At 43.8% G+C, this 12502-nt stretch overlaps 1 non-coding gene across 1 annotated transcript; it reads left to right on the top strand.

Moving 5' to 3' along the window:
• The first annotated feature begins 1646 nt into the window (after positions 1–1646).
• On the top strand, positions 1647–1753 carry LOC114674550 (U6 spliceosomal RNA). The gene has a single exon (XR_003725696.1). It is a non-coding gene; the product is annotated as a U6 spliceosomal RNA (small nuclear RNA).
• The last annotated feature ends 10749 nt before the right edge of the window (positions 1754–12502 follow it).

Raw genomic sequence — 12502 nt, 5'->3', positions numbered from 1 at the left:
TTTTTCTCTTTTTTTTTGAGACAGGATTTTGCTGTCACTTAGACTGGAATGCAGTGATGTGATCATAGCTTACTGTAGCCTCAAATTCCTGGACTCAAGCAATCCTCCCACCTCAGCCTCCTGAGTAGCTGGGATTACATGCACATGCCACCATAACCAGTTAATTTTTTTAAAATTTTTTATTTTTTTGTAAAGATAGGGTCTTGCTATGTTTCCCAGGCTGGCCTAGAACTCTTGGCCTCAAACAATCCTCCCACCTCAGCCTCCCTAAGTGCTGGGATTACAAGCATGAGCTACCCCACCCTCACCCCACCACCTCCGCTGGAAATGACTTTGTGAAATGTAGAAGCACCAAGAGTAACACACGTCCACGTTTGTACAGGGGTTTAGAGGACATGGAGCAGAAGACTGTGAGAAGGAAGAGAAGGTTCTATGCCAGGCAGGTCATATGGAGAAGATGTTTTCATATTATCATCGTTGTTTTCTGTGTACATTTTATTCTTCACTATTTTATATATAGTTGACAGTACAAAGTACTTTTTTGAAATATCTAGTCTTTCTAGATGTTCTGAAGTGCCTGATATATGTTAAAAGTAGAGGTAGTAAAATATCACATTTTGTAAAACTTTTTTTTTTGAGACAGAGTCTCGCTCTGCCCAGGCTGGAGAGCAGTGGCACAATCTCGGCTCACTGCAACCTCCACCTCCCAGGTTCAAGCCATTCTCCTGCCTCAGCCTCCCAAGTAGCTGGGATTACAGGCATGTACCACCACAACCGGCTAACTTTTGTATTTTTAGTAGAGATGGGGTTTCACCATGTTGGCCAGGCTGGTCTTGAACTCCTGACCTCAAACAATCCGCAGGCCTCGGCCTGCCAAAGTGCTGGGGTTACAGGCATCTTTTTGTTAAAATTCGTATGAAATGTTGTTTTTGCGTAGTATGTTATGTTTGTGCACGGTTCAGGGGAAGAAGGAAGAGAAGGAGGTACAATTAACTCTGCACCACTGCGCTTATAATGAAGCAAGATTAACCACTAGCCCTTCTGTCTGGGCATTTTGTTTTACTTATCTGTGTATATAATGTACATAAAAGATAAACAAGTCCTAATTTACAACAGCTGCTCTTTCTAGATGTTAGAGAGGTTGCCAGTGTATGACAAAAGCAAAAATAGAGTTAGTTAAACTAATATATTTTGTACATTTTGTTTTAAAATTCCTAGGAAAAGGCTGGGCACGGTGGCTCACACCGGTAATCCCAGCACTTTGGGAGGCCGAGGCGGGTGGATCACGAGGTCAGGAGATCAAGACCGTCCTGGCTAACACAGTGAAACCCCGTCTCTACTAAAAATACAAAAAATTAGCCGGGCATGGTGGCGGGCACCTGTAGTCCCAGCTACCTGGGAGGCTGAGGCAGGAGGATTGCATGAACCAGGGAGGCAGAGCTTGCAGTGAGCCGAGATCGCACCACTGCACTCCAGCCTGGGCGACAGAGTGAGACTCCGTCAAAAAAAAAAAAAAAAAAAAAAAATTCCTAGGAAAGAATGTCATCTGAAAATTTGAGCATTATAGCCCACTGCATTGGTGTAGAAGGGAACAGTTTTAGGCCAGAATGTTCATGTTGGGAAGACACTGTCAAATGAAAACTATTGTGCTCACTTTGGCAGCATATACGCTAAAGTTGGAATGATACAGAGAAGATTAGCATGGCCCCAGTGCGAGGATGACATGCAAATTCATGAAGCATCCCATATTTTCTAATAAGAAAGAAAGAAAAAAAAAAAACCGGTCGGGCACAGTGACTCATGCCTGTAATCCCAGTTGTTAGGAGGCCAAGGTGGGCAGATCCGTGCCTGTAATCCCAGCTACTTGGGAGGCTGAGGCACAAGAGTTGCTTGAACCCAGGAGGCGGAAGTTGCAGTCAGTTGAGATCCAGCCTGCATCACAGAGCCAGACTCTATATCAGAAAAAAAAAAAAGAAAGAAAGAAAGAAAAGAAAAGAAAAAAACTGCAACTATTGCTTCATATGTGAGGCTCATTCAACACTGCTATGTCTATGAGGACAACTATCCTTACCTGAAACACCTAGTCTATGTAGATGTTTACAAGTACCCAACGCATATTCAATATAGAGATAGTAAAATATCAATTTGTAAATATCTTGTTGCTGAAATTCATAAGGAATATTATCTTTTGGAAATAAAATTGTTAAACCACCTCTATGAGCAGGATAGTACCATCTATACTTGTTCAATGGTTTGCAGGAGGTGGGAGGGAAGGAATTGCAAAAGGTAATATACTAGTGCATTCACACTTGGAAGTTTTCAGACACCGTTTTTCTGCACATTTTGTTTATTTGGTTTTGCTGTGTATCTAGTGTATGTAATGCACAAATGAGTCCTTAATTTTGCAACATCTAGTCTCTAGATGTTAAAAAGGCTGCCAGCCTATGACCAAGTCTTAGTAAAATTGGCTCATTTTGTACGGTTTGTATTGAAATTCACAGGAAATGTTGTCCTCTGTAAATGGCTTTAGGATATGAGTTTGTTCAACCTCTCTAACCATTACACATGCCTGTACTAGTCCTCTGCATTGATGACAGAGAGAAGGAAGTGAGGAGTGTATGGTTCAAGCCCACGATGGTCATATTTAGAAGATACCTCAGATTAAATGCAAAAGCTCAATTACTTTTGCACCAACCTGTAACAATTGTGTGTAATTTTAACAGTGCTGTGTATACAGTGGGCAAGTTCTAATATGAAATATCTAGTCTTTCTATATATTTAGAAACGCTTGATGTATTTAAAAGTATAAGTAGTAGGCTGGGTGCAGTGGCTTATACCTGTAATCCCAGCACTTTGGGAGGCTGAGGCGGGAGGATCACCTGAGGTCAGGAGTTCGAGACCAGCCTGACCAACATGGAGAAACCCCATCTCTACTAAATACAAAATTAGCCAGGGGCGGTGGTGCATGCCTGTAATTCCAGCTACTTGAGAGGCTGAGGCAGGAGAATGGCTTGAACCTGGGAGGTGGAGGTTGCGTGAGCAGGGATCATGCCATTGCACTCCAGCCTGGGCAACAAGAGCAAAACTCCATCTCAAAAAAAAAAGAAAAGAAAAAAGAAATAGTAGAATAACGCTTTGTGTAAGTGGCTTTAAAAAACTAATCAAAATACTGTGTTGGAAGCAGAATTGTGAAACCACCTCTGAGAACAGTATAATCTCTGTGGTTGTTCATTGGGTTCAGGGAGATAGGAGGGAAGATATTATGAAATGTGTTTTGCTACTGTGTACTTGAAAATTTCAGCTTATCAGCCGGGTGCAGTGGCTCATGGCTCATGCCTGTAATCCCAGCACTTTGGGAGGCTGAGGCGGGGCAGATCACCCAATGTCAGGAGTTCAAGACCAGCCTGGCCAGCATGGCGAAACTCCACCCCTACTAAAAATACAAAAATCAGTCGGGTGAGGTAGGAGGCACCTGTAATCCCAACTACTCCCAAGTAGTTGGGAGGCTGAGACAGGAAAATTGCTTGAACCGGGGGGGCAGAGGTTGCAGTGAGCTGAGATCATGCCATTGCACTCCAGCCTGGGCAACAAAAGCGAAACTCCATCTCAAATAAATAAATAAAAAGAAAATTTTCCTTACCCATTGCCCTATATGTTACATGCATTTCACTTAACTTTGTTGTACTGTCTGTATTGTATATATACTGGACAAATGAGTCTTAATTTTTTAATATCTAGTCTCTGAATATTAGTAAATAACACATTTTGTACAGTTTGTGTTAAAACTCATGAAAAGGCTGTCTTCTGAAAAGGACTTTTGGACATGAAATGATAACGTCTCTCCTAAGTGACACATGTCCCTATATCCACCAGATTGGTGGTGGAGAGGAGTTGGAAGAAATGAAGGATTCAAACCAGAATGTTCCATTGCACTAACAAGGAAGTGAAAATGTAAAAAGAAAAAAAGAAAAGAAACCAGAATGTTCCTATTTAGAAGATACTTTCAGATATAACCATTGCTACATGTGTCATTTATTTAACACTACTGTGTATATAGGAGAAAACTTAAGTCCTTATTTTTTATTTTATTTTATTTATTTATTTATTTATTTATTTATTTATTTTGAGATGGAGTCTCACTCTGTCACCCAGGTTGCAGTGCAGTGGCACAATCTCGGCTCACTGCAACCTCCACCTCCCGGGTTCAAGCGATTCTCCTGCCTCAACCTCCCAAGTAGCTGGGACTACAGGCGCGTGCCACCACTCCAGGCTAATTTTTGTATTTTTAGTAGAGATGGGGTTTCACTATGTTGATCAGGCTGGTCTTGAACTTCCGGCCTCGTGATCCACCCGTCTCAGCCTCCCAAAGTGCTGGGATTACAGACATGAGCCACTACACCCGGCCTAAGTCCTTATTTGAAACATCTACTCTTTCTAGATATTTAGAAGTGGACCAAGTATGTTAAAAGTAGAGGTAGTAAATAATACATTTTGTAGATATCTTTCTGTTAAAATTCATATGAAATATTGTCTTTTAGAAATTGATCACGGCCGGGCGCGGTGGCTCAAGCCTGTAATCCCAGCACTTTGGGAGGCCGAGACGGGTGGATCACGAGGTCAGGAGATCGAGACCATCCTGGCTAACACGGTGAAACCCCGTCTCTACTAAAAATACAAAAAACTAGCCGGGCGAGGTGGCGGGTGCCTGTAGTCCCAGCTACTCGGGAGGCTGAGGCAGGAGAATGGCGTAAACCCAGGAGGCGGAGCTTGCAGTGAGCTGAGATCTGGCCACTGCACTCCAGCCTGGGCGACAGAGCGAGACTCCGCCTAAAAAAAAAAAAAAAAAAAAAAAGAAATTGATCACACCACTTCTCTGAGCAGTACACATTATTATATTTGTGCTGGTTCAGGGAGGAAGGAGGAGAAAGTTCAAAGGGCTTTATACAAGAGTGTTTCTGGTGAACAACATTTGACCGTTGTCCCTCACGTCTGTGCGTTTAATTTTACTTTGCTGCGTATCTAGTGTATATAAAGGTCAAATGAGTCCTGCTTTACAACATCTAGTCTTTCAAGATGTTAAAGAATTTGCCAGCGTATGACAAAAGTGGAGTTAGTAAACTAATACACTGAGTACTTTACGTTAAAATTCATAGGAAAGACTGTTCTTAAAAACACTTATGAGGCCGGGCGCGGTGGCTCAAGCCTGTAATCCCAGCACTTTGGGAGGCCGAGACGGGTGGATCACGAGGTCTGCAGATCGAGACCATCCTGGCTAACACAGTGAAACCCCGTCTCTACTAAAAATACAAAAACTTAGCCGGGCGAGGTGGCAGGCGCCTGTAGTCCCAGCTACTCGCGAGGCTGAGGCAGGAGAATGGCGTGAACCCGGGAGGCGGAGCTTGCAGTGAGCTGAGATCCGGCCACTGCACTCCAGCCTGGGTGACAGAGCGACACTCCGTCTCAAAAAAAAAAAAAAAAAAACACTTATGGAAGTGAAATTGTTAAAATTCCTTGTAAGGCCAGCCATGGTGGCTCACACCTGTAATCCCAGCACTTTAGGAGGCCCAGGCGGGTGGATCATCTGAGGTCAGGAGTTTGAGATCAGCCTGGCCAACATGACAAAGCCCCGTCTCTACTAAAAATACAAAAATTAGCTGGGAATACTGATGGGTGCCTGTAATCTCAGCTACTCCAGAGGCTCAGGCAGGAGAATGGCTTGAACCTGGGAGGCAGAGGTTGCAGTGAGCCAAGACTGCACCGCTGCACTCCAGCCTGGGTGATGGAGCGAGGCTATATCCCAGGCTGGGCTCAGTGGCTCATACCTGTAATCCCAGCACTTTGGGAGGCCAAGGCAGGTGGATCATGAGGTCAGGAGTTAGAGACCAGCCTGACCAACATGGTGAAACCCCATCTCTACTAAAAATACAAAAAAAAAAAAAAAAAAAAAAATTAGCCAGGTATGGTGGCACATGCCTATAATCCCAGCTACTCAGGAGGCTGAGGCAGGAGAATCTCCTGAACCCAGGAGGCGGAGGTTGCAGTGAGTCAAGCTTGCACTAATGCACTCCAACCTGGGCGACAGAACGAGACTTCATCTTAAAAAAATAAATTAATTAAAATTAAAATTTAAAAATCCCTTCTAAGCATTGCAGATGCTTATACTTGTCCCCTGGGTTGATAGAGGTAGGAAGGGGAAGGGTTCTAGGCCAGAATGTTCCTAGTCAGAAAACATATTGAAATTATAGCCTTTGTTATGTATGTGCACTGTTTACTCAATGGGACTGTGTGTATAGTGAAAAACTTCAGTCCTATTTGAAACATCTCATCTTCCTAGATGTTTAAAAATGCACAAAATATGCTAAAAGAACTAAAGTAATACCCTTCAAGTTTTGGGTTTTTTTTAATATTATAGAAGTCGCTGCATTTTGGGGACAGAATTGTTAAAGTTGATGTCTTGGAGGGTATGCTGACTGCTCATTGGGTAGTGGTGGGTGGTGGGGAGGAGGAATTTTGCAGAGAGAAGGGTTCTATGCCCAGGAGTTAGATTAGTTCAGATCGCCTAACCCTCGTTCTATATGCGCATTTTAGTTATTATTGCTGTGCATTAAATAATAAAATAAGTTATAATGCTCAAAGTATGTTAAAAGTAGAGGAAGTAAAATAATCCCTTTATAAATGTGCTCTTGTTCATTTTTACGAACACCTGTCTTCTGGGAGAGACCTTTGTCCCTAGACCTCTTGGAGCTATACATAGTCCTGTACTTAGTCCCTGGAATGGTGGAAGGAAAAGAGAAAGGGTAGAGGGAAGGGCTCTTCACTAAATACCTAGAAGATGGTTTTAAATTAAAATCATAGGTCTACATGTGCATTTTTAGTAAAGTACTTGTGTTTCTTGAGGACAAAGTTCATTGTTTTGCAACATCTACGCTTAATAGATGTCCCGAGGTGACAGTGTAAGACAGGGGTATCCAATCTTTTGGCTTCCTGGGCCACGCTAGAAGAACTGTTTTGGGCCACACATAAAATACACTAACACTGACGATAGCTGAAGAGCTAAAGAAAAAAAAAAATCACCAAAAAAAAAAAAAACAACTCATAATGTTTTAACAAAGTTTATGATTTTTTTTTGAGATGGAGTCTTGCTCAAAAATAAAATAACTGATGATTTTTTTTTAACGAGCATTTACTCCATATTGTAAAATACAGAGAAGTAGAGACATGGTGATTAACCCTGAGGGAGAAGGAGTGCTGTCATTTGCTCCTGAGACTGCAAGAGCAGGTGGACGGCTTAAAGGAACCGTGGCTCAGTACCAAAACCTGAAATGCAGGATTCATGAATTCAAGTAATTAATAGTAGGGTTGGAAGTATGAGGTGCGTGGGTGAAAAAGCCCAGGGCAATGGCCAGAAGGGGCAGGTGTGCGAAAGAGGAGGGAGACTGGGGAGGTAAACAGCCAGGACAAGGAAGATAATCAGGAGGGGCATAGGCCATGTCTTTTCCTTCCTTCCTCCTCCACATACCACATTAACACTGTCCTTTAAAGTTCAGATCAAATGTCACCTCCCCCATGAAGGCCTCCCTGATTTCCACAGCTGGCATTGAGCCCTTTCCTCCTCTGTGCTCCCCTGGCTCACTCTCTCCTCCATCTGATCTTTGTCACACTCTTCCTCCTCCTATTTTAACTTCCCCTCCACCCCCCACCCCCAGACAGAGTCTTACTCTGTTGCCCAAGCTTGAGTACAGTTGCACAATCTCAGCTCACTGCAACCTCTGCCTCCCAGGCTCAAGCAATCCTCCCACCTCAGCCTCCCAAGTAGCTGCAACTACAGGCGCACACCACCATGCCTGGCTAATTGTTGCATTTTTTGTAGAGACAGGGTCTCACTATGTTGCCTAGACTGGTGTAGACTGATCCTGGACTCAAGCAATCTTCCTGCTTCAGCCTCCCAAAGTGCTGGGATTACAGGCATGAGCCATTGCACTTGGCCCATATTTTAATTCTTTTAAAAGTTAACTGGTGTAAGTCCTTTGCATTCCAGCTGCCTTGAATGGAGATGTGATGGCTGAAGCTATGGCTACTATCTTGGACCACTGAGAGTCAGCCACCTTTTAGGGAGGGCAGGGCAAAGAGCTGGAAGGACCTGACTACCTCAGGACTCAGTGGGTCAGAAATGCCACCTCAGGCCTGGGCTGCCTATCTCTAGATTTTTATGTGAGAAAGATATATTTTATGTTAAGTCAATTATTTGGGGTCTCTGTTAATTGCAGACAACCCCAATTTTAACTAAAGCATTGGGAATTATTTCTGACTCCTTTTCTACCTTTCTCTAACTCTAATCACCAAATCCATCTGATTATACCTCCTTGATATGCCTCAGATCTGTAACCTTTTCTCCATCACTGTTACCTCTAGCTGAACTCAGGCAATCAGAATTTCTTGCCTGGATTCCTGTGTAAACCTTCCTTCTACCTAGTCTCCCCACTGTAGGGTCGTTCCTTCCAATCCACCTTTCATATCAGGAACTCAAATTAGCATATATCTATATGTATATATATACACATACACACAAAAAAAAACTATATGCACACAGACACACACACACACACACACACACACGGAAAAGTACAGAATCCAATGTAACAAATACTCAACCCCAAAATGGTGACAATTGTTAATCTTATCTGTATTTTTTCTTTTTCTTTTTTCTTTATTTTTTTTGAGACAGAGTCTTGCTCTGTGCCCAGGCTGGAGTGCAGTGGCACGATCTACACTCACTGCAACCTCCGCCTCCCAGGTTTAAGTGATTCTGCTACCTCAGCCTCCCGGGTAGCTGGGACTACAGGCACACGCCACCACATCTGTCTAATTTTTGTATTTTTAGTAGAGACAGGGTTTCACCATATTGGCCAGGCTGGTCTCTAATTCTTGACCTCAGGTGATCCGCGCACGTTTGCCTCCCAAAGTGCTGGGATTACAAGCGTGAGCCACCGCGCCTGCCTCTTATCTGTAATTTTTACGAAGCAATATGACAAAGTTGCGTCCCTCCCTCCACAAGGGCAAATACGCTCATGCCCTCCTAATCCTGGATTGAACTATATCCTTGGCATATTTTTTCAAACTTTTACATACACTTATGAATGAATGTATGTTCTGGTTTCATGTATTTTAAAAATATTATCTAAGTGGCACCATATTATATGTATAATTCTATAGTGTGTTTACGTTTTTGAGGTGTTTCCATGGTGACATCTATTGAGCTCATTCATGTTGGTAGTTCTGTAACGCTCCATCATGGGACTGTAGCAGAACATCCATCTCTTCCTCCGTCAATGGGCGACTAGGTTGTTCCGCTTTGCTTTTATAAACAATGCTTCACTGACAGCCTTAAAAATGTGTGAGGAGATCTCTAGGGTTTATACCTGGAAGTGTTATTGTTTTGGGAATAGTCGTTGTTACGGGTTGAAATGTGCCCCCCAAAAAGATATGTTTAAGTTCTAACCTGGGGAACTCATTAATGTGATCTATTTGAAAATAGGGTCTTTACAGATGTAGTCAGGCGAAGATGAGGCAATTAAGATATACCCTACCCCAATATGATTGGTGTCCTTAAAAGAAGAGGAGAGACAGACAGGGAGAGAACACTGTGTGACACCAGAGGCAGAGATCAGTGATGCCTCTGACAGCACAGGAATGCCCAGGACTGCAGACAATTGCCAGAAGCTAGGAGAAGCATGGAACAGAGTCTCTGAGACCCCATAAGGCACAAACCCCGCCAACACCTTGATTATTGACTTTTGCCCGCCAGAATTGTGAGTGAATAAATTTCTGTCGTTTTAAACTACCCAGTTCATGGGGATTTGTTACAGCAGCCTGAGCAAACTAATGTACTAGTATGTTTGAAACGCTTGTTTCTTGGTGCCGTAAAGAAACAGCACTTGAACATAAATTTAATTTCCTTAGCAAGGCCATTTTTATACTTTCTGCAGAAAGGGTACACTCGACAGCAGTTTTACCATGAGAGTACACCGAACAAAGGAGACAGGGTCATTTATAAGCTGATGCGTCCACCTTGCTGCTGTGTCCTGTTTTCATTGGCTGGAACGGGTCCTCACATTTTGTATTTGTTCTGATTGGCTAGCGACTTAGAACTTTTTAAAAGAGGCAAAGGCAGAGGAGAGCAAAGGAAGGAGGAAGTAAGTTGTAGAATGCTGAGAATGGTAAAATACAGAAGAGGAACAGGCTATGACCTGATGCTTGCTTGGACCAGTACAAGCATGCCAGGGCAAATATTTAGGCTAAATTGTGGGAGCTAAGAACATAAAGTACATTGATTTCTTTATTATGGCTAGCAGATATTTAAGAATGTCAGTACGGGTCTTTGAATAAATTTTGTTTTTAAGAGAAGTTACTATTTCTTTCTTTCTTTTTTTTTTTTTTTTTTTTTTTTTTTTTTTTTTTTTTTGAGACGGAGTCTCGCTCTGTCGCCCAGGCTGGAGTGCAGTGGCCGGATCTCAGCTCACTGCAAGCTCCGCCTCCCAGGTTCACGCCATTCTCCTGCCTCCGCCTCCCCAGTAGCTGGGACTACAGGCGCCCGCCACCTCGCTGGCTAGTTTTTTGTATTTTTTAGTGGAGACGGGGTTTCACCGTGTTAGCCAGGATGGTCTGGATCTCCTGACCTCGTGATCCGCCCGTCTCGGCCTCCCAAAGTGCTGGGATTACAGGCTTGAGCCACCGCGCCTGGTCATTTTACTATTTATTTCTAATTAGGGAGCAAAGTCTTTGAAGAAGAACCTCTACTTTACCTTTTACAGGTAGAATCCCAAATCATGGCCTATAGGAGCATAGGTCAAGGTCATATGAGAGCATAAGGGTCTAAGACAGTAAATTGGAGCTGGGCTGGAAGGACCTATAATGTGGCCCTAAGGAGGGGTTTAGACTTTACCATTCAGGCAACATGGAGCCACAGAGGAGATATTAAATTGCCAAGGTACACAGTTCTATCTCGGTTTTATTTTATTTATGTGTGTACTTATTTATTTAGAGACGGCGTCTCACTCTGTTACCCAGGCTGGAGTGCAGTAGCACAATCTTGGCTCACTGCACCCTGAATTAATGGGCTCAAGAGATCCTCCCTCCTCAGCCTTCTGAGTAGCTGGAACCACAGGCATGTGACACCACACCCAGCTAAATGTTTTTATTTTTTTAAGAGATGGGGGTTTCATCTTGTTGCCCAGGCTGGTCTCAGACTCTTGGTTTCACGCCATCCTCCTGCCTCAGTCTACCAAAGTGTTGGGTTTACAGGCATAAGCCAACACACTGGGCCCCTATCTGGGTTTAAGATACGAGTATCGGAGAAATAGACTACACATGAGAAAGACTTGTTTGACTTGTGGATGTGTCTGAAATTCCTTTGCTTTTTTCTTTAAAACTGATTCATTTCCTTCCACAAACAGTCACCAGGATTTGACATACACGAGTTTGTCATTAATGACCATGGGTTATTTTCTGCTTACTAAATCAGGCCCTGTTTTAGACATAATCTGCTAATCTTATTAATCCTCACAACTGCCCCACAAAATATGCATGCGACCCTCTCCATAAAGGGATAAGGAAGCCGGGCGCGGTGGCTCACGCTTGTAATCCCAGCACTCTGGGAGGCTGAGGCGGGCGGATCACTTGAGGTCAGGAGTCCGAGACCAGCCTGGTCAACATGGTGAAACCCCCGTCTCTACTAAAAATACAAAAATTAGCCGGGCGTAGTGGTGGCGCCAGTAACCCAGCTACTCAGGGAGCTGAGGCAGGAGAATCACTTGAACCCAGGAGGCAGAGGTTGTAGTGAGCCGAGATCACGCCACTGCACTCCAGCCTGGGTGACAAAGTGAGACTCCATCTCAAAAAAAAAAAAAAAAAAAAAAAAAGGGGTGGGGGATAAGGAAACATTCAGGAAGGAGGTGACATGACTTGTGTTTAGGGAAACTATTAGGGTTGAAAGCAAGGCACCTTGGTTGGGTCCTAGTGGCTGTAAGGCATCAGACAAAATACGTCAACTATGTCAACCTACATTTTCTCATCTTTTTTTTTTTTTTTTTTTTTTGAGACAGAGTCTTGCTCAGTCGCCCAGGCTGGAGTGCAGTGGCACGATCTCGGCTCACTGCAAGCTCCGCCTCCCGGGTTCCCACCATTCTCCTGGCTCAGCCTCCTAAGTAGCTGGGACTACAGGCGCCCGCCGCCACGCCCGGCTAACTTTTTGCATTTTTAGTAGAGACGGGATTTCACCGTGTTAGCCAGGATGGTCTCGATCTCCTGACCTCGTGATCCGCCCGCCTCGGCCTCCCAAAGTGCTGGGATTACAGGCGTGAGCCACCGAGCCCGGCCCATTTTCTCATCTTTCAAACCGCCATAACAGCAGCCACTCTTCGGCCGGCTGGATTAAATGAATGAAGTGCAGCGAAGGCTGGGTTTAGGTAAACTGTGCAGTCATCCTCTTCCACGACCTCCGCGG

This window comes from Macaca mulatta, chromosome 20, assembly GCF_049350105.2.
Source record: "Macaca mulatta isolate MMU2019108-1 chromosome 20, T2T-MMU8v2.0, whole genome shotgun sequence".
Lineage (NCBI taxonomy): Eukaryota > Metazoa > Chordata > Mammalia > Primates > Cercopithecidae > Macaca > Macaca mulatta.
Note: the sequence above shows the minus strand (reverse complement) of the source record. Positions and strands in the feature narration are given on the sequence as shown.